This window comes from Tupaia chinensis, unplaced genomic scaffold, assembly GCF_000334495.1.
Source record: "Tupaia chinensis unplaced genomic scaffold, TupChi_1.0 Scaffold000023_1, whole genome shotgun sequence".
Lineage (NCBI taxonomy): Eukaryota > Metazoa > Chordata > Mammalia > Scandentia > Tupaiidae > Tupaia > Tupaia belangeri.
In genome coordinates, this window is record NW_006159453.1 from 3923046 (window position 1) to 3949202 (window position 26157).

The 26157-nt window shown below is 43.5% G+C and overlaps 1 protein-coding gene across 2 annotated transcripts in view; it reads right to left on the reverse strand.

Annotated features, from left to right (window-relative positions):
• The window catches only part of LRRC8D (leucine rich repeat containing 8 VRAC subunit D), a 137036-nt gene extending 111085 nt beyond the window's left edge, over positions 1-25951 (reverse strand). Inside the window, exons 1-2 of one of the 2 annotated variants that reach the window (XM_006140164.3) lie at positions 25675-25951; positions 3812-3900 (exon numbers count right to left, since the gene is read on the reverse strand). The gene's annotated coding sequence lies outside the window, so the exon portion shown is untranslated. The remainder of the gene's footprint in view (positions 1-3811; positions 3901-25674) is intronic. The other variant, XM_014586644.2, reaches the window with a different exon arrangement.
• Between the last annotated feature and the right edge of the window lie 206 nt (positions 25952-26157).

The window sequence follows — 26157 nt, forward strand, 5'->3', positions numbered from 1 at the left end:
CTCAAAAAAAAAAAAAAAGAGCCTGGCAATGCTAAGACCAGACACTTGCGGAGAGAGTGTGATGAACTGCATCTCGCTCATCCTTCTCCACCACTTCACTGAGCTGAAGTCGAGCTCAGATAAACTGTGAGGACAACAGCCTTCAAGTATGGCAGGGGCTGGGCAGAGGGGCTGCCATGAATAGTGAGTTGCTACATTCCTACCCTCCAAACACTCACAGTCTCATGAGGGCTTATTAGTAAAATCTTCCTGGGCTAAGTGTCCTTATAGGGTCCTGCTCTGTGCACCTGTTTCCTTTTCTAAGTCTTGCTTACCCTGGGCCTGTCCATTCTTCATTAATTTTTTTTTTTACAAACTTAATGCTTTTTCTCAAGGAGCTAATGTCTTCCCCACAAAGTACCTGGTTGGAAGAGAGAGAGCAAGGGATGGCATTTTGCTCACAGCTTCTCTTATTTTAAAAACCCTGTCAATAATTATCTTCAAAAATATCTCCTGGTGGCCCTGCCTTCATTTCTGTTATTCATTATAACTCGACGGCCCAACAAGAAAACTTCTGAAGAAAAATAAAATTTAAGAAAAAGCAAAGGAAACATGCATAAATAAACCAGCAGTGCCTTAGTTCCTGTATCTGGGAATTTGTGAGATTTAGACTAACTTCTGAAAACTCGCCCTGTTTCTGACAAATTCAAAGCCATTCCTTAAAAACAGCAAGGACCTACTCCTGTTTTGTCCCAGTACTGTCCTGAGTTATCCAACAGGCAATAAAAGTTATCCAACAGGTAATAGAATATGGAAGAGTAGTTTATGGTGGAGTGGGGGCGGGGGGCCCTGGGAACCCACCTCACCTATGCTGCGCCCCCTGCACTCACAAACTTTCCTCCAGAGCAGGGGCCAGCTGGAAGTGAAGGCAACAGCATTCTCTCTTTGGGTTCCTATACCTAAAACGTTGCTCTACAATAAAAACATTTAGTAATGTTCACTCTGGGTAGGGTTCCCAAAATGAACAGTGTGGAGAACAGAACATAGTTTCTGACATGCTTCCTAACCCTAACCACCGTAAGCCCTGAGCATCATAGCATACTTCCCGATGGGTACGCCATTCTCCTGCGCCTTTAAGTATTATAAAGAAGTGTTTCCTCCTTACCACAGCCCAGTAGAAAATGAAACAGTAAACCACAGCCTTGGGCTGGCTTCATGGCTTGGTTTTTAAGGCAGCTGGATCCCACATGGCTGACAGCATGGTCTGAGTGTTAGACTCCATAGCTTGGGAAACACAGTAGGCCGTGTGTGTACATGCTGACATGCCCAAAAAAGGGAGAAATAGAGAAGAGAATGACATAACCAGTCCCCATGAAGGGTGTTTCTCTTCCTCTATTCACCAATAATAAATAAATAAATAAATAAATAAATAAATAAATAAATCGCAGCCTCCTAAGAAGAGAGAAAATACATTCCCAGGTAGGCACAAATGATGCCACAAAAGATGAAAACTGATTTTGGAATAATCTGAGATATTTGATTTGACAGTCTCTAACCCCTAAGTACCAGAGTCCACCGATGAAGGCAGCAGCGCTGTGAAAGCCATTTTAGAGGCTCCATATCAAGTTACCGGAGAGAGCTTTTCTGAGGACTAATGGGTGTGGAGGAGGAAATGATGAACTCCTCTCCAAGAACAATGCTGCTTATCTTTCTTCTTTTCAAGAGAAAGATCTTGCCACAAGATTTCTCTGTATAAATTAAGGATTCCTAGTGATCTACAGATAGATTTTTACAAATAAGAAAATGAAAAATGACAAGTCCTCTGGTTGCCTAAGAGATAGCCTCTCTGCACGAACAGCCTTCGAGTGTCCCTTGTCTCAGTCTCCACTTACAGGGTAGGACATGCGATATGACGTTCTGGGAAGGTCTCTGGCACTCCCGCTCAACCTGCTGGCCTCTGCAAAACCTGGGCCACGGCCTTCAAGGAAGCCTTTCTCAGAGCCAACTGGCTGGCTTCACTGGCATTTACCCACAGAGGGTTATTAGCTATCATCAAGGAGCCAGTGTCATTTGCCACAGCAAAATGTACCAAGGGGCTGCAAATCATCCTTTAAAAAAGCTGCCTGCAAGATGATTTAGGTTCTTTCTGAGGAGTTTCCTGGTTTTGAGCCATCTGAGAAGGGGGATACTACTTTAAGCCCCAATAGTATGCTGTGGAAGACCCAGTCACAAGGTAGAAACACAGAGCCACAGTGGCTAGTTATCTCCCAGGCTGTTACCTCCCTAAGCTCAGGGCCTCAGGCTCCCCAGTTTCCACCTTATGAACCCACTCATCTCTTGCTGACTTACAAAGGACAAACCCCACCTGCTCTGCCTCGCTGAATTCCCAGAACTGCCTTTGCAGGGAGGAGTCATTATCACTGTGCTACAGAAGTGGAACTCACAGATGTTAAGTGATTTTCTCAAAGCCCTAGGTAATGGAGCTGCAACTCACACTGGGTCTGTCCTTCCTCCTTTTAATTGAAGAGAAATGAGTGGGTGCATTTTGGCTGTGGATTTATTAGTCTGTTCTATATTATCTTTTTCTCAGGAAAATCTTGCTTTTAAAACATTACCCTGTCATATACTCTCTTAACTGCATCATGCCACCACCACCTTGCCAAATTTTGGTCAAGTGTCAAGTATAAACATGTATTTTGCAACAGGTCAACAAATTTTAAGCCAGAGCCATGTATGTAAATATAAATGAGGTTAAACTTGCTCTTGGGTTGCAGCTGGATATTATTTTATAAAATAATAAGACAGATCCACTGGTCAAACTGTGATAAACTCTCAATATATTATTCGAAGTCTTCTCTCTTATTCTAGTTATTATTCAAACATGTACAGAAAATGCACCACTTTGGTTGATGTACTGTGACTTAGTGAGCATAATATGAAAGAAGGGTAAGATATAAAAGTGTGACTAAATGCAAATGCTTAGGTACAAGTCAGGAGTATTCAAATGTGCCCGTCCAGACCGTTAGCAAGCACTGCCTTGGGTTATTTGCTGACTGTCGACTGTGGTGTGAGGCAGACTAAACACTGCCCACCAAGACCGTTTTCTTTAGAAGGCATGTTTTGTCTGTTCATATTCTGTTGTGAGTATTTTTGCTTCCTTATTTAAAAACACTGTTTGGCCCAGCCATGGTGCAAAGCCATGGTGTGACTCTCTGCGATGCTAGAAGCCATATGGAAGACTGGGGCCTGGTTCTTGGCTGACCTATATATGCCAGCTCAAGAACACGCGCTCATGCTCCTGGCTGGCTAGGAGGCTGGGTTTTTTTTTTTTTTTTTTTTTCCTCTCTCTCTCAATAAACAGATATATAAACGTTTTTAAATAACAAAAATTGTTTCAATTCTCTTTGGGCACTGTATTTTTTTTTTTTTTTGAGAGAGAGAGATATTTTTGCTGTAGGGCATGCCACTTGCTGGAGACAGAGAGAGAAAAGTGAGCAATCGCCACCCCTGGGGGGAGGGGGTAATAACCACACAGCAATCCCTTCTCCTCCCTTCTCCTCTTGGATTTGAGGCACACATGCACACATGCTCAGTGTGCTTCAAGCTGCCAGGTCTAGAATTTGAAACCATGGTCAGCCAAGTGGTAGTCCAGCACCTTAACCACTGTACCACAGTGCTGGCCCCAGGGCACTGTAATTTTGAAATAGCAGACTTAAAAGCCCAACCACTGGGCCAGTGGTGGCAATGGTGGTTCAGGCACTGGATCCCACATGGCCAACTACATGGATCCTTGACCCAGTGGCATATGAGCATGGCACACGTGAGTGCTTACCGAAAATCCTGAGAAGAATAGAGGTGAAGGTGTCGCTGTGTGGCCAGCTCACCTGGAGGACGATTTCATACTTCCCTTTTCTCTTCGTTCTGCAAGCATAAATCCCAAGGCAAAAACCTTAATTAAAAAACAAACAAACAAACAAAAAACTAAAAACTTTAAAGTATCAGGCAGGTGGCATGGTGGTTGAAGTGCTGGAGTCCCACATGGCCAACCAGGGTTTGAACCTTAGACCTGGTGGCTTGCTTGGCTTGCTTTCTCACTTTCCCTCTCTCTCTCTGTCTCTCACTGGTCAAATTAAAAAATAAGTGAATGAATAAATTAAATAAAGAATTGTTTTTGAAAATAATTATTTTATTTAACTTTATTTATTATTATTATTTTCCAGTTTGATCAGAGAGAGAGGGAGAAAGTGAGAAAGCAAGCCACCAAGTCTGGGACTTGAACCACAGTCAGCCATGTGGAAGTCCAGCACCTTTAACCACCATGCCACCTGCCAGCCCCAACTAAATAATTCTTTAAAAAAAAAAAAAAAACCTTAAAGTATCAGTCATAGCATTTTAAATAAATATAATGTCATTACTAAGAAAAAAACATGTTATTTAAAACTATATTAACATCTGTAAGCTCATACGTGTGAAAGTAGGAAAATAATAAAAGAGTTGATAGGGAATGTCATACACATCACTATCTTGAATATGTTTTCAATTATCCATTATAATGAAGTCTAGTAGAAAAAAAAATTGTGAAGAATTTAAGATTGCAAAATTGGATCCTTCGATTTTTGTCTCCTTTCCTAGGCCTCTCATGGAATGGCGAAGGCAAATAGCATGAAAGAGGAATGATGTACCCGGAAAGTCGAGAAACTTTAAACTTTTGAAAGCTTATTCATCATTTTTAAAACCAACTCTAGTGTAATACATGCTAACCTCTGTACATGTATTAACTCAATTATTCTGGATAATAACCCTATGAGGTACGAATTACCATTATCTCCACATTACAGATCAGAAAATAGATGCAGAGATGTTAATTAAGTAACATGCTCAAAATCACACTATAAGTGGATAGCAGACTGAGGCAGCCTGGCTGGCGACAGAGTCTACTTTTAACCAACACAGCTAATTACCAATAGGCCACAAGTGGATAGGCTTGCTTTTCCCAACATGAAAGTTATGGGGCACAGCGCCATGAATATGACAGAAGGAAAAGAGGGTGTTAAACGCTCCCGAGATTTTTCCTTTTTCCAGTAAGACTTTAAAACTACTGGTCCTAGGAGCATTGGGCTGAGAGCTGCAGGTCAGGGGTGTGGAGGCTGCACCCATGCTGAGTAACTGAAGAGGGAAAAGAAAGACATTTGCAGAATGGAAAAGTCAGGAAGAAGAGCTACTGCCTCACCTTGACCAGAAATCTAGATTCAAGGCTCCAGGATTGCCTGGCTACAGCACAACTGAGTTAGCAACGGAAGGGAATGCCATGAGCCCCTTGTACTTTGATCTTGGTAAAGCAGTGGATACAGTGTCCTGTGAAATCAGGATCACGAAATCAACTGCAACTTCTGCGACTACAAAAACCACATAGGAGTTATGCAGGCTAAAAAAAAGAAACACTGGATACAGCTACAAAGAGAAAAAGCCACAAGGAACAATATTCAATCTGTATTCAGAAGTATCTTAGAAATCATTCACACTGTTATAATCACATTTGCACATACCATTAATTTGGGAGGTGAGGAAGGGCAAATGAGGACTAGCCAATGGACTTAGTTAAATTAACAGAGAGGTGCAGAAAAACAAGCAGTTTCACTTTTGTGCTTCCTTTAATTTACAAGGATGGGCTGAGGCTGTCCAATGGGTTGTAACCATCTCTTGACCTAAGATGCCAGCGCTGAAGTAAGTAAAGCAAGCAGTGGCAAATGGGATGTTTTACATTGTAGGACCTTGGCTCCGAACTTCACAGAGTATGATCCTATTACTCCATGTGCCATTAATAAAGTTCCATGGGAAATAATATTCCTTTCAGCAAGAAGACTTTGTTAGCAAAATCCAAAGAAAAAAAGGGCTCAAAGGCTGAATTGAAGAGGTCAGATGAAAAAGCCAGTGGTGTATGTATAATCTGGCCCTACTACAAATATGCTGCGCAGACAGAAGGTCATGAGAATGGTTTGCAAATACATGGCAGAATAAAGAACAGCAGAGAAGGGGGAGAGAGGACAGCCAAAACTTGGAGTAACATTATTTTTTTAAGCATAAATTATCATTTCTAATTTCTTTAATGTTGAGAACTAGCTTCTCCCTTGATAGGCTATTTGTCTTCCCAGCAAAAATTATACTTTAAAAGCTAGCAGCTGATTCAGAGCTCAAGAAACAGGAGTACGTGAGGTCTGGAACATTTGAAGAAAACGGCCTATCTTCAGGCTGGGTTCCAGGAAATGCACAATTCAAGAGGCTAAAGACTCTATTGCAGCTCCTCGCATGGGATTTAAGGCAACTGGATCCTACATGGCTGTTTGTTTAGGGTAGTCCCAGACCCAGTGGCTTGAAAAACACACCAGATGTGTGTGCATCTGTGCCCCAAATCCCAAAAGGCAAAATGGAGCAGGGAACATAGCATGGGGACACGCTTTCTCTCATCCTCCCTCTGTCTCTGGTGAGTACACATGTCCTCTAGCAAATTAAAACTATTCATTCTGAAGCCAGCATGAAAGGGAAAATTCTTTCCCAGATGAGGACTCTAAGTGTCTCCTAGCAGGCCCATTTACAGGAGGAAAGCTTATGTTTCTAGAAAATAAAAAAGCCTTGAAAGGAAAGATGGGACATTGCACAATTAAAACATGCTAATATAGGGGCCAGCAGATGGCGTGGTGGTTAAGGACGCTGGACTCCCACATGGCCGACCACAGTTTGAGTCCTGGATCTGGCAGCTTGCTTTCTCTCTCTCTGTCCACTCTGGTCAAATTAAAATAAATAAAGGTAAATAAAATCATTCTTTTTTTTAAAAAAAAGCATGCTAATATGTCATCCTTGCCACTCTCCACCACAATTGATTTTTATTTACTTCTAAAGTAGGTTGATTATTTTTCACAGATTTATTCATGTGTGCATTAATGCCCAAGATCCCAAGAGGAGAATGGAGGAGAAGGGATTACGGCATGGCCATCCCCACTGGGGGGGGCGGGGGAGGGTTATTTCTTGCTTTCTGTCTCTCTGTCTCTCTCTGGCTTTTTGGTGCCCTATAGCAAAAATCTCTCAAAAAAATAAAAGCAAAATAAATAAATAAATCCGCTATAGGGTACATGCACTCATCAGAGACAGAGGGAGAAAGAGAGGGAAAGAAAGCAAGCTGACAGGCCTGGAACTCAGAACTGTAGTTGGGCCATGTGGGAGTCCAGCGCCCTAACCACCAAGCCACTGACAGCAAGTTGAGTTCTTAAAAGTTTATTATTAAGAGAGTAGAGAGAGGGAACCAGCAATTAGCGTAATGGCTATGTCACTGGACTCCCACGTAGTCGACCACGGTTTGAGTCCCGGACCCGGCGGCTTAAAACACACGCCGGGTGCGTGTGCATGCGTGCCCAAGATCCCGAGAGGAGAATGGAGAAGAGATTGTGGCATGACCATCCCCCCTGGGGGGTGATTTCTCGCTTTCTGTCTCTCTGTCTCTCTCTGTCTGCCTGGCGAGCACATGCGCCCTATAGCGAAAACCTCTCAAAAAAAAAAAAAAAAGAAAAGAAAAAAGAGAAAGGAGAGAGAGAGAGGGAAAAAGAGAGACTACACACACACACAGAGGATCTCTTCATGGTGCAACCCCTTCCCATCCCCGCCTTCCAGCCAGCCACGATCCTGGGCAGGCCCAATGCATTCAAAGTGACCCGGGAACCAAACCCAGGCCCTTCACAGATGCTCTCATATCACAGAGCAACAACTACTGCCTGCACCACAGCAGTTTGGCCATTATTTTTCAAAGTAAAGCTCTCAACATGTGAAAAATATAGGGAAGGTAGATATTTGATATCTGCAAAATTAATAACAACAGGACTAGCACTTGAGGGTGACCCACACACCAACAGCTGCCGTACGCATTTTATATAAACTGTACTCACAAATACACCCAGCAGGTAAATGCTGTTACATCTTCATTTTATAGACATTTAAATAACATTCCCACTGTCCGATGGCCAGCAAGAGAGAGTCGGGTTAGGACCTAGGCAGTAGGGGCCAGGTGCCGCACTGGTTCAGGCGCTGGATTCCTACATGGCCAACCACGGTCTGAGTCCAGGACAGGCCTGGCAACTTGAAAATCATGCCAGGTGTGCATGCCTACCCAAAATCTCAAGAAGAAAATGGACCAGGGACTGTAGCCATCCCCCACGGCGGGGGATTTCTCACTTTCCCCCTCTCTGTCTCCAGCAAGTACACATGCCCTGTGGCAAAAACCTAAACAACAAAAACAAAAAAATCGAAAGAGTAGACGCCAAAGCTCAAGTTCTACCAGAGACAGTCAGTCAGTGAAGGCAGGACACGACAAAAATCCTACATATGCCCTTTTATTCTAAAATACACAAAATGAAAAATAAATAAGAGGAAAAGAGAAAGAGAGATCTAGTACAAGGGCATGATGGTCAAGGCCATCCTACACGAATGGGGAAAAACATACGTGAAAAACTTCAGTCAAACGGCAATGCTCTGAGATTACTGCTTAACCTTTACACAGAATAAATAGCAAACCGTTAAACCCAAATAGGCAGATCATCCCCAACCTCTGATGACTGGCTGCCTCCCATGGTTCATAAAAATGACCCATACACGGGCAAATCCCGCATTAGCTTTATCCCCAAGTCCTAACGCCTTAGAAACCACTCCCTCGCCTGGCTGTTCGCAGAGTCACCTGCAGGGTCATTAAACATCCCGCCCCGCCTGGATCTAAAGCACTTCGATCCCTGAGGGTTGTGCTACTGCAGTCTGTCCAGTTAAGAAGCTTCCAGATCCTAAGAGGCAATCCAGTTGGGAAGTCTCCATTGCAGACTTTCTACTCCTTTCTCCACTGCCCCAGCAGAATCACTGAAGTCAAGAGGTCAGAAGAAATACACCCCCCTCCACACACACACACACACACACACACACACACACACACACACGAAACTTCAATGGAATAACCTTTGTTCAAAGGCAATGGAATGAAGTCCAAATTCCTTAGCAGGGCACTCCAGGCCCTCTATAATCTGTCCCAACTTTCTCTGGCCTCCGTTCCTTCGACACCCCTCACTGTCCCAGTGCCACTGCCCAGATGCGTCAGGTACTTCCTGTCTCTGCACTTTGCCCTCCCATGGCTGCTGGGCTCTCCCACCAATTCTCTGCCTACCCGCCTCTGTCTTCTTTCAGGGCCCTGCTCGAATTATTTTTCCTTGTGAAACCTTCACTGATCTTTCCACTCAAAAGCAGTTTCTCCTTCCTCGGAGCAAACGTCCAGAAACATTAGCTCTTGCAAGAATGACAGCATACAGTGCACATGGTGGGGGCTTTCAACTGTGTACATGCCAGTCTGCCCCCCAGCAGGGTCGTGTCTTACTCATCTTTCGCACTGTGGATGAGAAACCAAGCTAGCTTCAAAGATCAGTTCTTCCAATTACTTGCCAGCACTGCAACCCTGGGCAGGTTATCTCAATACGCTGAGCCTCAGTTTTATAATCACTAAAATGGGACACTTTTGTGGTTTGAAAAATTCATGTGTGGGGAAGATTGGGTCATCGGGAAAGGCATGATGCATTTTCACCGAGAGAAACAGAAAAATGCATCTTGACTTTCCCAATGACCTAACATAAGGAAGAAATATCTTTGGGTATCTGCAAAGATTGAAATCTGGTGAGCTATTGTAAGGTGCTGAAAGATAGGGCTTTTAGAGAGATTAAGCATCAGGACGGGCCTTCGTGGGTAACCGAGCCAATCTACGGACAAAGACACAGTCACCAATACTCTGCTCTTGTTCTCTTTTGCCAGGTAATGCCTGAGCCACCTCACACTGTGCGAGGAGACTCCACTAGGAAGAAAGCTCTCACCAGAAGTAGACCCTGGACCTCAGACCACCCAAACTGTGAGCTGTTTAACCCTCCATCCCAGGAGGTGGTATGGCAGTTAAGGTACTGGATTCCACATGGCCAACTGTGAGGTTCGAGTCCTGGACCCAAGCCTTGAAAACCATGTTGGGCATGTGTGCGTGTGTGCCCAAAATCCCCAGAGGAGGCTGGAGGAGAGGGGACTGTGGAGCAGCCATCCCCACTGGGCGTAACTCCTCCCCTCAAACACACACACATGCACGTGCCCTGTAGCAAATCTAAAGAATCAACAGACAAAACCAAACCTCTGTTTCTTTTAAATTGCCCAGACTTGGGTATTCTGTTACTAGCAACACAACAGACTAAGATAGACACTAATGATAATAACCTTCATGCCTGAAGTGAGAAGACATGAAAAGTGGCCCACGGCTGACCACATACGATGCACTAATATGACAACTGCTGTAGCTGCGATTATTATTTACTGTTAACTTTTGCTTCCCATCCTCCTAATTGCATGCAAACCCACTAAGTGCCAAAAAGTATGTGCTTTTACAAAAAAAGAAAAGAAACAAAGTATTTGTTTCAATGTAATAAACAGTGACTTCTTAAAGCCCTTTCTCCTTATCCAATTTTGTTCTGTTATGAAGGACATCGCATAATATTTCTATTGAGACGGCATCTCTTACTACCCTTTCTTCCCTTCAAAAATCAATGTATACAATTCTAAGGAACAAGCCCTGTCCGTGTCCCTCCTACTCCAGCCTGGCTTTTGGCTTTGAACTACAGTAACCGCCTGCAGCCACTGTGTCGCTGCCCAGAGAATCGCTGCTTCACCCTTACAACAAGCAGGACTTTGTAGGCAAATTGGAGGCTGGCCCAAAGTAGGAGGGGGAAAATCCAAGGAAAGGAATTTGGGCCAGAAACAGTCAACACCCACACTACTGTCCACACTCAACAGCAGGTAAGGAGAGAACAGGAAAGGAAAGGCGTTCAGGTTAACAAGAGCTTCCCCCCCCCCCCCCCCCCCCCGAACACGCCCAAGCACCTACCTTACCCCCACCCATAGAAAATGCAAAGGCAAGGCTGGTCAACTCACTGCCTCACACATCACTACTGCTGTTAATAAAGTACTGTCATATGCAATGGCTTTTTACCCTCACCAAACCAGATCGCAGTTATTATCCCCTCCTTCATTTACAGGCAATGAAACCGAAGGCCACACGCCAAGTCTGTAGAACAATGCCCCAGGCCCACAACTCAAGTCCTCTAAACTCCAAAAGCAAGGTCCTTTCCACTGCCCTACATGCAGTGCCAAAAGCAATCTTTAAACCCTAATAGCATGGCAGAAGCTTAGCAGCTCTTAGAAGCTCACCACATGGACTAGTTGTAAAGGTACAGGTAAAACAAGATAGGGTTTGTGCTCTTCAAAACAACTCTGGTGCCAAGGATGAGGGTTGTCACAGCAACGAGGCTCCAACAGCTCTTAAAATGATCAGGCCAGTATTTTCGCATAGAGTTCCAGGAAAATTCTTTAGTCAGTTTTCTGTTCCTCGATGGAAATGGTCTCAACAATTTCACTAGTTGGGGTTGGGGAAAAGGCATCAGCAAAACAGAATTGTCTTTCCTATCTTTGTTCAATCAAACCCTGATGCTTATTTTCAGGCTGTGGTATGGGGAAAGCGAAAGTTTCTAAAGTAAATTTGTGATTGTTGCTTTTCTGAAAACACAGGGGCACAAATGAGGCCATCAAAAGCACAACTCCTGGGACCAGCAGTTAGCGTAATGGCTAAGTCGCTGGACTCCCACGTAGTCGACCACGGTTCGAGTCCTGGACCCGGTGGCTTAAACACATGCCAGGTGCATGTGCATTGCGTGCTCAAGATCCCGAGAGGAGAATGGAGGAGAAAGGACTGTGGCATGACCATCCCCCCTGGGGGGTGATTTCTCACTTTCTGTCTCTATGTCTCTGTCTGTCTGGCGAGTGCACGTGCCCTATAGCAAAAATCTCTCCAGGAAAAAAAAAAAAAAAGGCACAGCTCCTGAAACTAGGCTGCTTGGGTTCAAATCACAGTGCCCCTGCATACCAGCTATGTGACCTTGAATCACTAGCTTATCAGCTGTGTGACTTTGAATTAGCTGCTCTTGGTCCTGGGAGGACAGGGCCTACTATGAAGAGTAAAGCTATTCTACATAACCTGCAAGTCCTCCGTAAGTAACTCCTAGTAGGATTTCCAGGTTAGTCACTAGGATCAAGTTCTCTTTCAAGTACACACGAAAAGAAGTTTAAAGTTGTACAAGTCCTTGTACAACAAATAAATCCATAACACCCCAAACCAGCACAAAGATTATTTACAAATTTCACTTCCTGGTAGGATCTTCCAGGATTTCCATCTGCAGACTAGGGTCCCTAGAAGGCCAAGTAGTGGAATTTGAAGAATTTTCCTTCTCCTAGCAACAGCGCAAGGATACCTTCTCTCAGCACTATTCCTTCTCCTAGCAACAGCGCAAGGATACCTGCACTCAGCACTACAATCTGATTTCTATAATGAGAAAAAAAAAAATAGAGTGTTTACTCTAAAAGCAACCAAAGTGCTAGAAAGTTAAAGTTAAACCAGGTGAGAAAGACATGGTTCAGATCACACAGGGATGACTGTCTGTCCTAAGGACTGGATAGAACCTGCTGACAACCAGGTTTCCTTCCCCTGAAAATGCTGAAATTCCAGGAATGGTGCACTGTATTTGGAATGATAAAGAGAAAAAACACTTTTAAAAATCCCCTATCTGAGTAGGAGTCTAGACTCAGCTAGTTACAGAGATCTTCTAAAATATTGCCACTCTTCTCTTTTCGAAGAGGATGTGTAAGTTACCCTTACCCTGGACTTCTTTCCAGAACAGCAGATAAAACTACAGACCAGAGCACTTAGCAGTGTCACAATGCAGGTCGAGGTTGAGCAAGGTGCGCATGGCCCAGGGACCCCAACTAGGGGCAGAAACTAAGACCACCCCAACATTGTACTCCAAGCAGTGTGCCCTGACAGAGCCGATGTGGCCCTGCTGCCACGGCTCACACGAAGGGACCATGGGGGCAAGTCCAAGCAGCACCAAGCACACCAACCCTCCAGGGGCAAAAAAGCCGGCGTCTCAAACAAAAAGATTAGACAGAGATAGTCTGATATACGAAGTCGTCTTTACTAGTCCATAGCTTGAGCAAGTATGGAATGTCCACTTAAACTGTGGGCTTGGGCTTTATATCTATTGGAGATTTCCAGAGAGATCTGGTTTACCTGAGTCTCAGCTGGGCTGACAGTGCACAATTTAAAACATTAATTAGTTTTAATTTTATTATAAGAGGGTTAGATTTAGGCCAGAAAACAGGCCTTTTCCTGTCCTGGAAGCCAATGATTTTTTAATTCTCTTTGGAATGACATGAACTAAGGTAGATGATTCTAGAAGATGCCCTTATGTTGGCACTTACAGAATGGTTCTGCTTGAGACAACCTGAATTCACCAGGGCCCTGCCTGTGCTGTTCAATGTGATGGTCCACATCACATGACTACCAAATCTTCAGTCTCCACATCCCAGTGAATGTACCTGTGCCTGCCTCTCATTCTCGTCACCTACCCCAGAGTGTGGACTGTGGACACTCGGGTTTAGTCTTTGAACAAGAACTACACCTGCTCCTGAGGACTATTACCCTTGAATTGACAATACTGGGGTTTTAGGGTGTGTCATACTGCTTGATTCCAGCATTTTTAATTTCAATTACATTTTCATGTCATTAAATATTATTCAAAAGCTAAAAAATAGATACAAGATAAAAATACAATGAGAACAAAATTTTCCCTTGTCTTCTGGGGTAAGTTATCTTACCCCCCCTCCCATAAGGAAGGAGTGAGAAAGCATCCCCTCAGGGTGGATGGCCATGCCCCAATCCCTTTTTCTCCATTCTCCTTTAAGGATTTTGGGCACGCATGCATACACACCTGGCAGGTTTTCCAAGCCACTGCCTTAACCACCACCTCACCAGCTGGCCCCGTGAGGTAAATGATCTCTTTACTCAGCTCCAAGGGGATCTTACTCCTCACTCTATCACCAGGCCCATCCTCCTCCCCTCCTCCTGAGTCTTCCCTTACCTATCTCTTCCAGAACCTACTATTCCTGAGGCAGGACAAGGCCTCAGGGGCATCCACTCCAGATAATTACACCAACGTTAAAGGGCAGAAACTCACTCTTACAGGAATAGGGTTTGGGGTTTGTTTTGTTCTGTGTGTGTGTTGGGCGGGGGAATCAGGCAGAAGAGAATAAATCAAGTTTTTATTTGTTCCTATTCAAACTGAGTTTTTAAAATGCCCTGTGCTTTTAGTCAATTTCCGTCCTTCCATTCATGTGGCGACTGAAGGGCTATCTATCTCTAAGGGCCTTAAGCTCACAGACTGTTTCCAGCCCACGAAGATATTTTGTTTGGTCTACAGGAAGTTCTTATTTAAAAGGTTAAATTAGCCAACATTTTACAATCACATTTTACATAATAAGCCAGATTTCTAGCTTACACTGAAAAGCAGATCAGGCAACACTGGCCCACATTCCCACAGTGTGAGGACAGTAATCGGCCACCAAACAGATCTGGTTTCGACAGGACCGCCCTTTTCTGGTTCAGGCCAGTCCCAGCCGCCACTGTCTCCTGATTACTCTGTCCTGAGGACCAGCTGGTAATGGCTGCCAGAAATCATCTTATGTGAGGCCCACCTCAGGCCTAGTTTGGTGTATTTGCCTGAGACCCTCCCAACCGTAGCTGGTACCCAATTAATTCTCTGATTAGGGTAGAAATTGCAGCTGTGATTTGCTGGGTACTAATCAAAAGAGGAAAATGTTTTGTAATATAAACTATTTCCAAAGAACTAAGTTAAAGTGCATATGCAAGAAGAGGGTATGTTTGTGCAAGACGTGTAACACTGCAACCAGGTTCCCAATGAAAAATAAAACAGTTAATGTGTACATTGTAACAGAATGCATTTACTCCACTGGAACGATTATGCTTGAGCAGAACACACGTATAAGTAAAACAGACGATGAATATAATATAGACACACGGGTACCAATTTATTCATGCTCTTTTTCACTTTGATGCTATGAGTAATGATTACTTGTTTTTCTTGCTTATATGTTATACCATTTATTCAGGTAAGACATAACGCCACAGCAAATATTAATGACATCTTTATACATTATTTTTTTTCTTTCTTTTTAAATTTGCTATAGGGTACATGCACTCACCGGAGAGAGACAGACATAGGGGAGAGTAGGTAAACTCCCCCCTCCCCCCAGGGGGATGACCATGCTTCAATCCCTTCTCCTCAGGATTGTGTGCATCTGCCTGGTATTTTTCAAGCTGCTGGTACCCGTGTAGTCAGCCATGTGGGATTCAACCACATTAACCAGCATGCCACTTGGCTAGCACAGGTTGATAATTTTCCCCCCTTTGATAACATTTATTTTTATTTTTAATTTTATTGGTACATTTAATCACTATACATCACTTCATTTGTAAGTTGAATTTACTCAACAGGAATACACTTCAGTCCAGTGGAGGATGCGAAACACGTTATCATCAACGGGTAATAATCCATGTCTGCATCCCATAAATGTCTTGCCTCTGTATTTTTCTCATTAATTTCTTTCCTTACACTCCCCCCCCCAGGTGTTCTAAACTCACCATGGGATGACAAGATTCGGGCGGGGCTACAACTCTACACTTCAAATAAATGCAGCAGCTAAGTGAGTTGTAAGGTTCCTAAAAAAAAAATCTGAATCTCCTTCTCATCTAACAGAAATACAGGTATAAATGAATACTAAAACATCTAAACAGAGAAATGAGAAAGAACAGTGTATTAGATAGGAGAACGGGCTTTGGAAGAAAGCACCATGGTTTCAAGTTCCACCTCCACCAATTTGTGCTTGTGCCAATTGTGTAACCTCTCCAGCCTTGAGAATGAAATGAGAATGCATGTAAACTCGGGCATAGATGTGACCATCAGTAAATGCCTAATGAATAATAACCATAATTATTAGTAACTTCAGGTAGTCCATAAATTGTCCTACCACTTCTTGACCAGCTAGGTGTAAAACTCTAGTTATATCTAAGTCAATTCAGCAGGGTGCCATTGAAAGCACCATGAGGGCCGTTTTCCTAAGGATTTTGATTTCAAAATATTGTTTAAAATTGAGCTGGGAACAATCAGTGGAGAGAATTCTGACAGATGGAATTTCATCTCTCATTTGATGGGTTTCAGCCTGTCTCTGTAGTGTAAGGCCTCCAGAGACAACTTTATAGATTCCAACGCTGTTCAGAGAGAGAAGTGTCTTACAAAAACTTTTCTCTCTGCTCTGTACAACTCATTAATACTGGTTATTTACCGATACAATGGGATTAGTGTGTTGTTGGGGAAGTGAAGCCTTCTCTGGCAATATTCCTAATGATTAGGTCTTCAGAAAAGTCAAGACGTATTTTTCTATGCAAAAACACGTCATGAATTTTTCAATGACCCAACAAGACTCACCGCACAGGAGGCAAGGAAGAAAGTTTTAAGAAAAGAAATGCTCTTGAGTTAGCCCATAGTAGAGTGGTTAAGCCCTGTGCATTGGGAGCGGGAGCCACATGGCCGACTGCAATTCTAACCCCAGCCCCAGTGACTTGAAAAAACATATCTATGTGCCACAAATCTTGACAAAGTGGAGAAATAGAGGAAAAAGGATTGAAGTGTGACCATGCCCCATTAATGGAGGGAGGGAGGTGCTTTCTTCTTCTCTGGCAAGCATATAAGTAAGTGTGTAAGGAACCAGCAGTTGGCGTAATGACTATGTCACTAGACTCCCATGTAGTCGGACCCAGTGGCTTAAACTCACACCAGGCACGTGTGTGTGCGTGTCCAAGATCCCGAGAGGAGAATGGAGGAGAAGGGATTGTGGCATGGCCATCCCCTTGCGGGGCGATTTCTCACTTTCCGTCTCTCTGTCTTTCTTTGTCTTTCTGGCTAGTGCCCTAGCAAAAAAAAAAAAAAAAAAAAGTGTATCTATAATAAGTAAACAATTTAGAACGTTGTAATTCTCAAGAGGTTTGGTATAGTCAGTAAAGAACTATTAAAAAAAAAAAAAAAATGCTCTGCCCAGCCACAGCCATGGAGGCAGGAGCATATCAACATGCAGCCAGAAGCCACACAGCAAACTGTGTGTTCAGCTCCTGGGCTGATGTGAAACATGCCATGTGTACACATGTGTGCCCAACATCCTGAGGAGCTCAAGGGCTAGAGGAAGGAAATCTTGGTGTGATGAGGTACGTTCTCTCTCTCGCTCTCAAACCATAAATAAACTTTTTAAAAAAGAAAAAGAAATACTGGCAATAGAATCGAACATCTTATTTGTGAACCTTTGCAATAACAGGTATCAAGGGTAGGATACAGACATCTTGAAAACCTCAGAGCAGTAGTCATTCCCAGACTTGATTTCACAAGCCAATAAAACTTCAAAAGAAAGACGGTCATAAAATTGTCAGGTTAAAACCTGAGCAAGAAATGACACCAGAAAACAAACCATCACTATTCTTTCATAAAAGGAGAAAAAACATAACCCGAAGTAGGAAGGGCAACTCAAGATTTAAAAACAAACAAATGAACAAAAAAAACCTTGAAACTGAATAATTTTTAAAAAGCTATTTTTAAAAAGAGAGCTTAAAAAGCTTTTAAAACTGAAGTGCTTTGTCTTCATTTTTTTCCTTTTTTCTGGGCTGGTGAAACTGTCATCCCAGGCCTACCTTGGAAACAAGCCCTCCAGGATGGATCATGAGTCCATGTTTAATCATACATGACCATGGCCCCATCATGTCGTCCAGTCCAGGATGCAGCATCTAATGGAGGCACTGAGGGCCCTGCTGTGGACCATCAGCTGTCTTGGTCATCCTTTTTTAAGGTAACAGACATATCCCTAAAGCTCTCTGAATAGCCGATTATGTGCTCGTCAGCCACAAATGTTCCAAAATCTCTTCTGAAGGTATCTTGGTATCCAGTTTTTATACAAAACTATGCACGATGTTGGTTTTCTGCATTGGCTCCAGGACAGAATCACTTAGGGGCAGGAAAGGCTCTTTTCACAACTCCTGATAAATTCTATCCCCCAAGATTCAGATTCAATAGGTATGGGAGGCCCAGCTGTGGTGGTGCAGCAGTAGTGAAATGCTCTAAATTGCTGAAAGCTATATAGAAAAGTGGGGTTCTGTCCCCAGGCTGTGTGCATGTACACGCACACAGCTGTAATGCTGGCTAGCTGGGAAGGTCGCGGGTAGGAGGGATCATGGCAAGACACTCTGTTTTGTGTGTGTGTGTGTGTGTGTGTGTGTGTTTTTTTTTTTTTGAGAGGTTTTTGCTATAGGGTGCGTGTGCTCGCCAGAAAGACAGAGACAGAGAGACAGGAAGCAAAAACTCCCCCCCCGGGGGGGGACGGCCATACCACAATCCCTTCTCCTCCATTATCCTCTCGGGATCTTGAGCACACATGCACACGCACTCGGTGTAAGTTTAAGCCACTGGGCCCGGGACTCGAACTGCAGTAGATTACATATGAGTCCAGTGACATAGTCATTACGCTAACTGCTGGTCCCACAAGACACTCTGTTGAAGGTGTATGTCTTTCTCCCTCTTTCACATAAAATACATAAATACATATATAAACCTATTAAAAAGTCATGAGAAGGGGTTTGAACACTTTTTTTTTTTGCACTATAGGGTGTGTGTGCTCACTAGAGAGAGAGAAAAAAAGTGAGAAATCCCCAGTTGTGGGGCATGGCCATGCTGCAATTCCTTTTCCTCCATTCTCCTCCCAGGATTTTGGCCACACATGCCTGGCAGGTTTTTCAAGCCACTGTGTCTGGGACTCCAACTGCATAGTCAGCCATGTGAGATCCCCTCACCTTAAACTCCACACAACCTCCTGGTCCACAAACACAAGTATTTTAAAAACATTCCCTATGCTAATTCTAATGCCAGCCAGGGCTAAGAAAAACTAATGCTATAATTCTTTGCATTCATCCTGAATGTATGTTATATAAAGCTTTAAGATACACTTCTTTATTCATTCTTTTGCTAAGTTTGCTATAGGGAGCATGTGCTCCCCAGAGCGAGACAGAGAGAAAGAGAGAGGGAGGAAGTGAGAAATCATCCCCCAAGGATGGATGGCCACGCCCTTCTCCACTCTCCTCTCAGGATTTTGGGCATGCATGCACACGACTCTGCTGTTTCTCAAGTCACAAGGTCCAGGACTCAAACCAAGAAGTTGGCTATGTGGGATCCAGTTGCCTTAACCTCCACACCACCTACTGGCCCTTTATTCATTCTTCTGTATGACAAAAACTTAAGGGAGGGCCTGCATATGTGAGACACTCAAAAATGACTGGCTAACAAGATGGATACATCCCTGCCTTTCCCACACTGACAGAGTATGAGCGCACAGACACAAGGAGGCAATCAGTTCAAGTACCACCATCAAGTTTACTGAAAACAAGTGAACTGTCAAGGCTTCCTATGTCCCTCCACCCTAGTGGTGGTATGGGCTACATGAATCCCCTTCCAGTGGACTCTCTCCAGACAGTAGAGATCCTAGTATCTTTGTCAGAGAAACAGATGGGCAAGGGCCCTGACCTCATGAAGCTTACATTCCAGCAGGACTGTCCAAACTTTCCAGGTTCCACTCTACGGGTCAATCTAACTCTAAAGTCTTTCCTAAGGTGAGAGGCCCATAACTTTGAATACAGCACAGTGGAAACACCATCAAGGCCATGCTTTCTAGTTTTTCCTTCAACATCTTGATGAAACTGAGTATTTTCTATCCTTTTAATCTACGACAGCAAGTTGAGATATTCTGTGAAAGTCTTTTTAGAGCCTTCCCTGGGTTTTCCCAATAAAACACCATCCTCAGGTAGTTTTGTAATTTCTCCTTAATATCCCTTCTATTTGCCTGGAAGGAAACTCACCTGCAAATCTTCTGATGATTAATACATCCTAGTGTGGTTTCCCTGGAGCAAATCCCCATTGGTTAGATATTTCATAATCCAGAAGAGTTTACTGTCAGTTGTAAACCTAGAAATTCCACTGTGGGCTCCTTCTGTTGGATCAATTATGTAAATAAGGCCTGCGGGACCCCACTGTTTACACACCTCTGGACAGAAGAGAAATCTTTATCCTTAGCCTTTGTGATCTAAAAGGCAGATAAATTCTACTGTCCATTCTGTCACTGCATGTTTAAACTTAGGCTATATCACATCACCTCCCTGTGCCTTGGACATTTTCATCCATGAAGTTCAAGGGCCGAACCCTTCCAGCTATCACCCTTCCACTTTGATTCAAAGTGATACAACTGCATCTTTAATTTTAAGGTGACTTCATCTTTGACACTGCCTTTCACCTGTTGAAATATCCATTTTGTAAGACAAAAAATAATGTGATTGAATGTATGGAAGAAAATGAAATTAAAAAAAAGTCATACTCTACAAATATGTAAAATAATTAAATGTAAGTTTGAAAATGATAAAATATAAAAAGACATTTAAAAAACAAAAAAAAATTTGCATCACTAAATCTTTCAAACTGGGTAATCCTTTAGCAAATTTATATCAATATAGAACTTTGATCTATATTTTTATTTTGGATAAAATACATTTACAGTTTTAGTTACTATAGTAAATATAATTGCACCATAGTTTACAATAAAGTAGACATGTTAATCATCAAAAATAAAATAATAAAGTGATAATATCTACAGGTTGTCAATTATTTTCTCAGACATTCACAAAATTTCCCTTCTATTTCTTCATCTCCATCCTAACAAAGAAGGTGCACAAGCAGATCGTGACACTTGGAATTTAGCTCTAGCACTCCTTCAGCACTCTGGGATGGCTACCCAGACCAAGTTAATTTATTTCTGGCTACTTGGTTGGCTGGATCTAGAACATATAGAGAACTTGGCACTAAATTACCTAGGATTTCTGATGTACCTGCTTCAATAGACATTAGAAATGGTACTTTTCTAATGTTTTCTCAGTGAAAACCCGTGAAATCCAAGTATGAAATTACATCTATGATACGTTCAAGCCCAGCTCTAGGGAGAAAGTTTTAAGGCTCAATTATATCTCATTCCCTACATGTAAAGCTGCACTAATGACATGTGTTGGGCATACTTGCAGAAAGAAGAGAGGGGGAAGAGCACAGAAGAGAGGAGAGAAAAGCAGGGCAGAGCCTCGCAGGAGTGGAAACCAAGTTCACGCGTGGTATTTGCCAGTTATCTGTCTACTTCCTCACAAATTTCAAAAGCAACCTGAACTAGCAAGCCTTGGGTTTGCATAAAACATGAGAAACTCTCTTCCAGATGTCTAAACAAAATTATGAAGGCCCCAAAGGACGGAGTACAGATTTCAGAAGCTTGCAACAGACTCAAACAATTTCAAAACGGCACTTCAGGTGCAAACACTGCAAGAACTAAATGCAGTGTGGCTCGGCCATGAACAGATTCCTCAAAAGCCCCTAAAGGAAAGGCTAATGAGACCCTGGAACTTATCTCCATCACTCCACACACCCAGCTCGCAACAGGAGCAGCACTGCCCAAACTACTAGGTTTCACATAGCACTAGTTAAGTGACCACAAAGTTTTCAGCAAAGTCATCTTCTTCCACTTCCACTCCTTTTATATGAGTAGAAGACGGAGTCAAAACTCAAAAATCCCAAAAGGCTAAAGGACTAAACCAAACGTAAAAGGTTTACTATTAAAAATGAACAAAAACTTTTATTTAACAACTCGGTAAAATATTTGCCCATGAATGCAGAATGCAGCAGCTCATTTAATAACTGTCTGGGAGTTCTGACTGTCCATAACCTACAGACACCATTCTCTGCTAGACACTTTTTTTTAAAGGCAGTTAATATAAACGGACGCTGCAGTGAGTGGAGGTTCTTGTTCAGGTCTCAGGGAGCAGCTCTTACTGTGGTGCACTGACCAGGTCGCATCTTGATTAGCGTACCCAATGCCAGCCGCTGCTGCTCTCATTAGAAAGGCTGACAAATGAGAAAGACATCTAGAAACCGTGTCCGAGGCAAGACCGTAAAAAGACTTGGGACTATTTTGCATTAGAAAAGTTAATCGAGTGGAAGAGGACATCATACTGTCTGTGCATTCAAGGAGCAGTCTTAGGGAAGTGGGTAGCTCCAGAGAAACAGAACCAATGGCACCAAGTTCAAGGAGGCAGTCTTCAGCTCAAATAATACAGGCTAAGTATCCCTTATCTGAAAAGCTTGGGACCAGAAGTGTTTTAAATTTAGGAAATTTTCAAATTTTAGAATTTTTTTTTAAGAGAGGTTTTTGCTATAGGGTGCATGTGCTCACCAGGAAGATAGAGAGAGAGAGAGAGAGAGAGAGAAAGAAAGTGAGAAATCACCCCCCAGGGGGCATGATCATGCCACAATCCCTTCTCCTCCATTCTCCTCTCAAGATCTTGGGCACACACGTACATGTGCCTGGTGTGAGTTTAAGCCTCCAGGACCAGGACTCGAACAGAGGTCGACTAAGTAGGAGTCCAGCGACATAACCATTACGCCAACTGCTGGTCCCAAATTTTAGAATATTCATAGGTACATAATGAGCTGTCTCTGGGATGAGAACCCAGTCTAAACGCAGAATTCATTTATGTTTCATATACACCTGGTACACATAGCCTAAAGATGATTTTATACAACATTCTGTATTGCAGTATTTTGACTACAATTCACCATATGAAGTCATATATGGAATTTTCCACTTGTGGCATCATGTCAGTGCTCAAAAGTTTTGGATTTTGGAGGGCCGGCAGGTGGCGTGGTGGTTAAGGTGGCAGGACTCCCCATGGCTGACCACAATTCAAGTCCTGGACCTGGCAGCTTGCTTTCTCACTTTCCTTCTATTTCTGGTCAACTTCAAATGAATACATAAATAAGGTAAAATAATGACAATGAATAAAATTAAATAAAAAATAATTCTTTAAAAAAATTTTGGATTTTGGAGCATTTTGGAAGTCAGATTTTGAGATTAGGACTGCTCAATCTATACTAATACAAACAGTCCAAAGATGCAATGACGTATCTTCATAAGTAGAGTTTGCTGTTCCTGAGGGTTAAGCCTACAAGCGAGCACCTATGAGAATTTACTATTGTAAAAAAAAAAATTAGAAAAGGGGCTCTCGAAAATGTCAATTCTGAGACTGTGATGCTCCACTTACCCCAATATTATACTCCCCTGCTAGCTTATCTGCCACAGATTCCTGCCAACCTACCCCCTACCCCTTCCTTCTGCTTCAGATCTGCCCACACCCTATCATTTCAGGTCTCTGCACAAGTCTCCCAGGATGGCTTCCTCGCTTTAATGCTGTTCTCCCTCACCTAGCAAGAACCACCTCCCTCCAGGCCTATGCTGAGAAGTGACATTACTTCTCAGAACATGCCACGGCAGTGTTCATGTTCACTGTCCAGGCAGGGTTTCTCAACCGGACACAACTGACATTTGGGGCAGGATCCCTCTCTGTCTGGGGCGGAGAGGTGGCACCCTGTGAACTGCAGGGCGTTTAAGTAGCACCTCTGGCCTTTACCTGCTGCCTGCAGCATTTGCCCCCTGGCTATAAAAACCAAACATGTCTCTAAACATTGCCAAATGTCTGCCAGAAGGCAAAATTGTCCCTTGGTGAACACCCGTCTTGAGGCAAAGGATTAACACCACTGACTTGTGGTGACGTTTTCCACTAACTAGGTTTCCTCTACCTTCCTTCATGAGTCGTATTTGTGCCCCAGCCAGGCAAACGGCCCTATTTGTTTTAACCTATGACACATCTCAAAGCTTCCCCAATAGTATTCCTCTGGGGCCAGTGCATCCCAGATCACTGTAAAATAATCGATTGGGATGTGTGCCCCTCCACAACACACACAGCACCTTCGCCAGGCTCCAAACACCCTAAACGCTTGGACAATCATAACCGTGGCTAGTGCTGTCCACGCATGCACCTGTCTCACCTGCTCTCCCTGATTACCGCAGGGATCCCCTCCTTCCCGCTCAGACCTCACAGCACCCACTCTAGTTCTCTGCTTATGACTGGCATTCGATAACCTCAGCTGGTATTTCTCAGAATGTCCAATACCAGCTCCAATTATGAACAAATAAAATCTCCTTACAAACTACTATTTCAAGAACTTACATGATCATGAATATGTTTTTCTAAGAATTATTTTATTTAACTTTATTATTTATTTTTAATTTGATCAGAGAGGGACAGAGCAAGAGCAAGACAGAAAAAGAGACAGAAAGAGAGAGGGAAAGTGAGAAAGCAAGCCGCCAGGTCCAGGACTCAAACCGTGGTTGGCCATGTAGGAGTCCATTGTCCTAAACTGCCACACCACCTGCCAGCCCCGAATATAAGTTTTAATAAAATCTTGACTTTTATAGTTAATGACAACTCCTAGTCCTGAGAACGGGAGCAGCTCTAATTTCCAAAATACAGCTACCAAAACAATTTAACTATTTGGACATAACAAACACATCAGAATTTCCTAAAATTAATTCCCCCCCCCAAAGGTCTGCACAATACAAAAACTGAGAAAAATTAAAAAAGACCAAGTTTATTATTTAAAAAAAAAAACCTTGAAAACATAGCAATAAAAAAAGATACAAATATGGCTCAATACTTTAACAGTTGCATCATAACCTACTCAGCATGTCATGAAGGGGGGGCACTGGGTCATCTAAGGACAGCTCCCTCTCCAACCTTCTAATCTGTAACGTTTTAATCAACAAAGTACACATACACACACCCTCAATGAAAGCAAGACAAATCTAAGATAAAATGTTCAAATATAAATAAACTGCCAACTCAAGATTTTGGACCCCCTCCCTTCTATGGATTATCTAATTATTTCCAACAGGGAGAGCTCCTTAAATAACCACATAAACTTTCCCAGAACCTTATTTTAACTACCTAATTTTGTTTGATCTCAGGTTCTTTCCTAACTTGCTCTTAAATCTTAACAGAGTTTTAGCCACTTGGTGTCAAGACAGGAAAAGCAAGAACTTTCAATCTAACAGCTGACAGCAGGCATTTTGTCAGTTATTTATGGACTGAAAAAATAAATACCATCGAAAGACCCCACTTACTGGTTATGGTGCAAGATTTTTTTTTTTCTCCCCACAGGTCTGTAAGAGAGGCCCCAGAAGCTTGGGCGGGAAGGTCTGAATCACTGTCATTTTTGGCACTTGGACAGGCCTCTTGGTTGTTTATGAAGTAAACAGCCCCACAATTACTGCAGAAGGGAATTCCCTGCCTGTCCAGACTCTTCCAACACAGAACACGTAATAGGTGTTCAATAAACACTGCCTGAACGGAATTTTATTATTTAAGCAGCCAAGAAAAGTTTCCAGAAGTCAGCGCTTCACTTCTATCTCTCTTCCAAAAATACGTCCTCATACCTTTCTTGCTCAACAAAAAATATTTTTCAACGTCAAGAAGGAGGAAATCTGCCAACCAACTGGTTAAGTGGCCCCAGCTGAAGCGGACATGGGGCTAGACTCCCGGTGCCTACATTTCCCATCTCTACCTACCTGCTGAGCCCTCCCTCTGCCTTATTTCCCGCCTGCGTTTTCGTTTCCGTTTGCTCTTTCTTTCCCACAACCCTGCCACCCTACTTTCGGTCACATACTCCCCAGCTAAGTGTCCCTGGGACCTCACACCCCTCTCCCTTTCCAGCTGGGACCTACCTACTTCTTCCCTCGACCTGTAGCCGTTCTTCTTCACTGTGGTTGGCTTTTTAAATCCAAAATTTCCATTTATCTGCGAAGACTACCCCCAAATGAAAGGGGGCTGCAAGGGGAAGGCTCCTCTATCAACCCTCTAGTAATTGGAGGTGACGGTCCTCTGAGCAACCACCCCAGCTTTCCTTTCCAAGCCCCTGGCCAGGATTCCAGCAGAAGTCCCGCTCCCAAGAGCCCACGCCTCCAAACAAGCTAGAAGCGGATTATACCGGTACCCAACCCGGAGATGGCCCGCCGCGGGCTGGTGCACCTGCGGGCCCCCAGCTCCCTCCCGCCGGCGCGGGGGGCGGGGCACCGGGCCTCACCTCCCCGCCCCCGCCCGGCGGGCCCCGGGCCCCACAAGGGCCAGACCGCAGACACCCACCTCCGGGAGGAATCGGCTACGCCGTGACCAGCTCTCTCCGCCCTTCCAGTTGGGTGGAGGGAAGC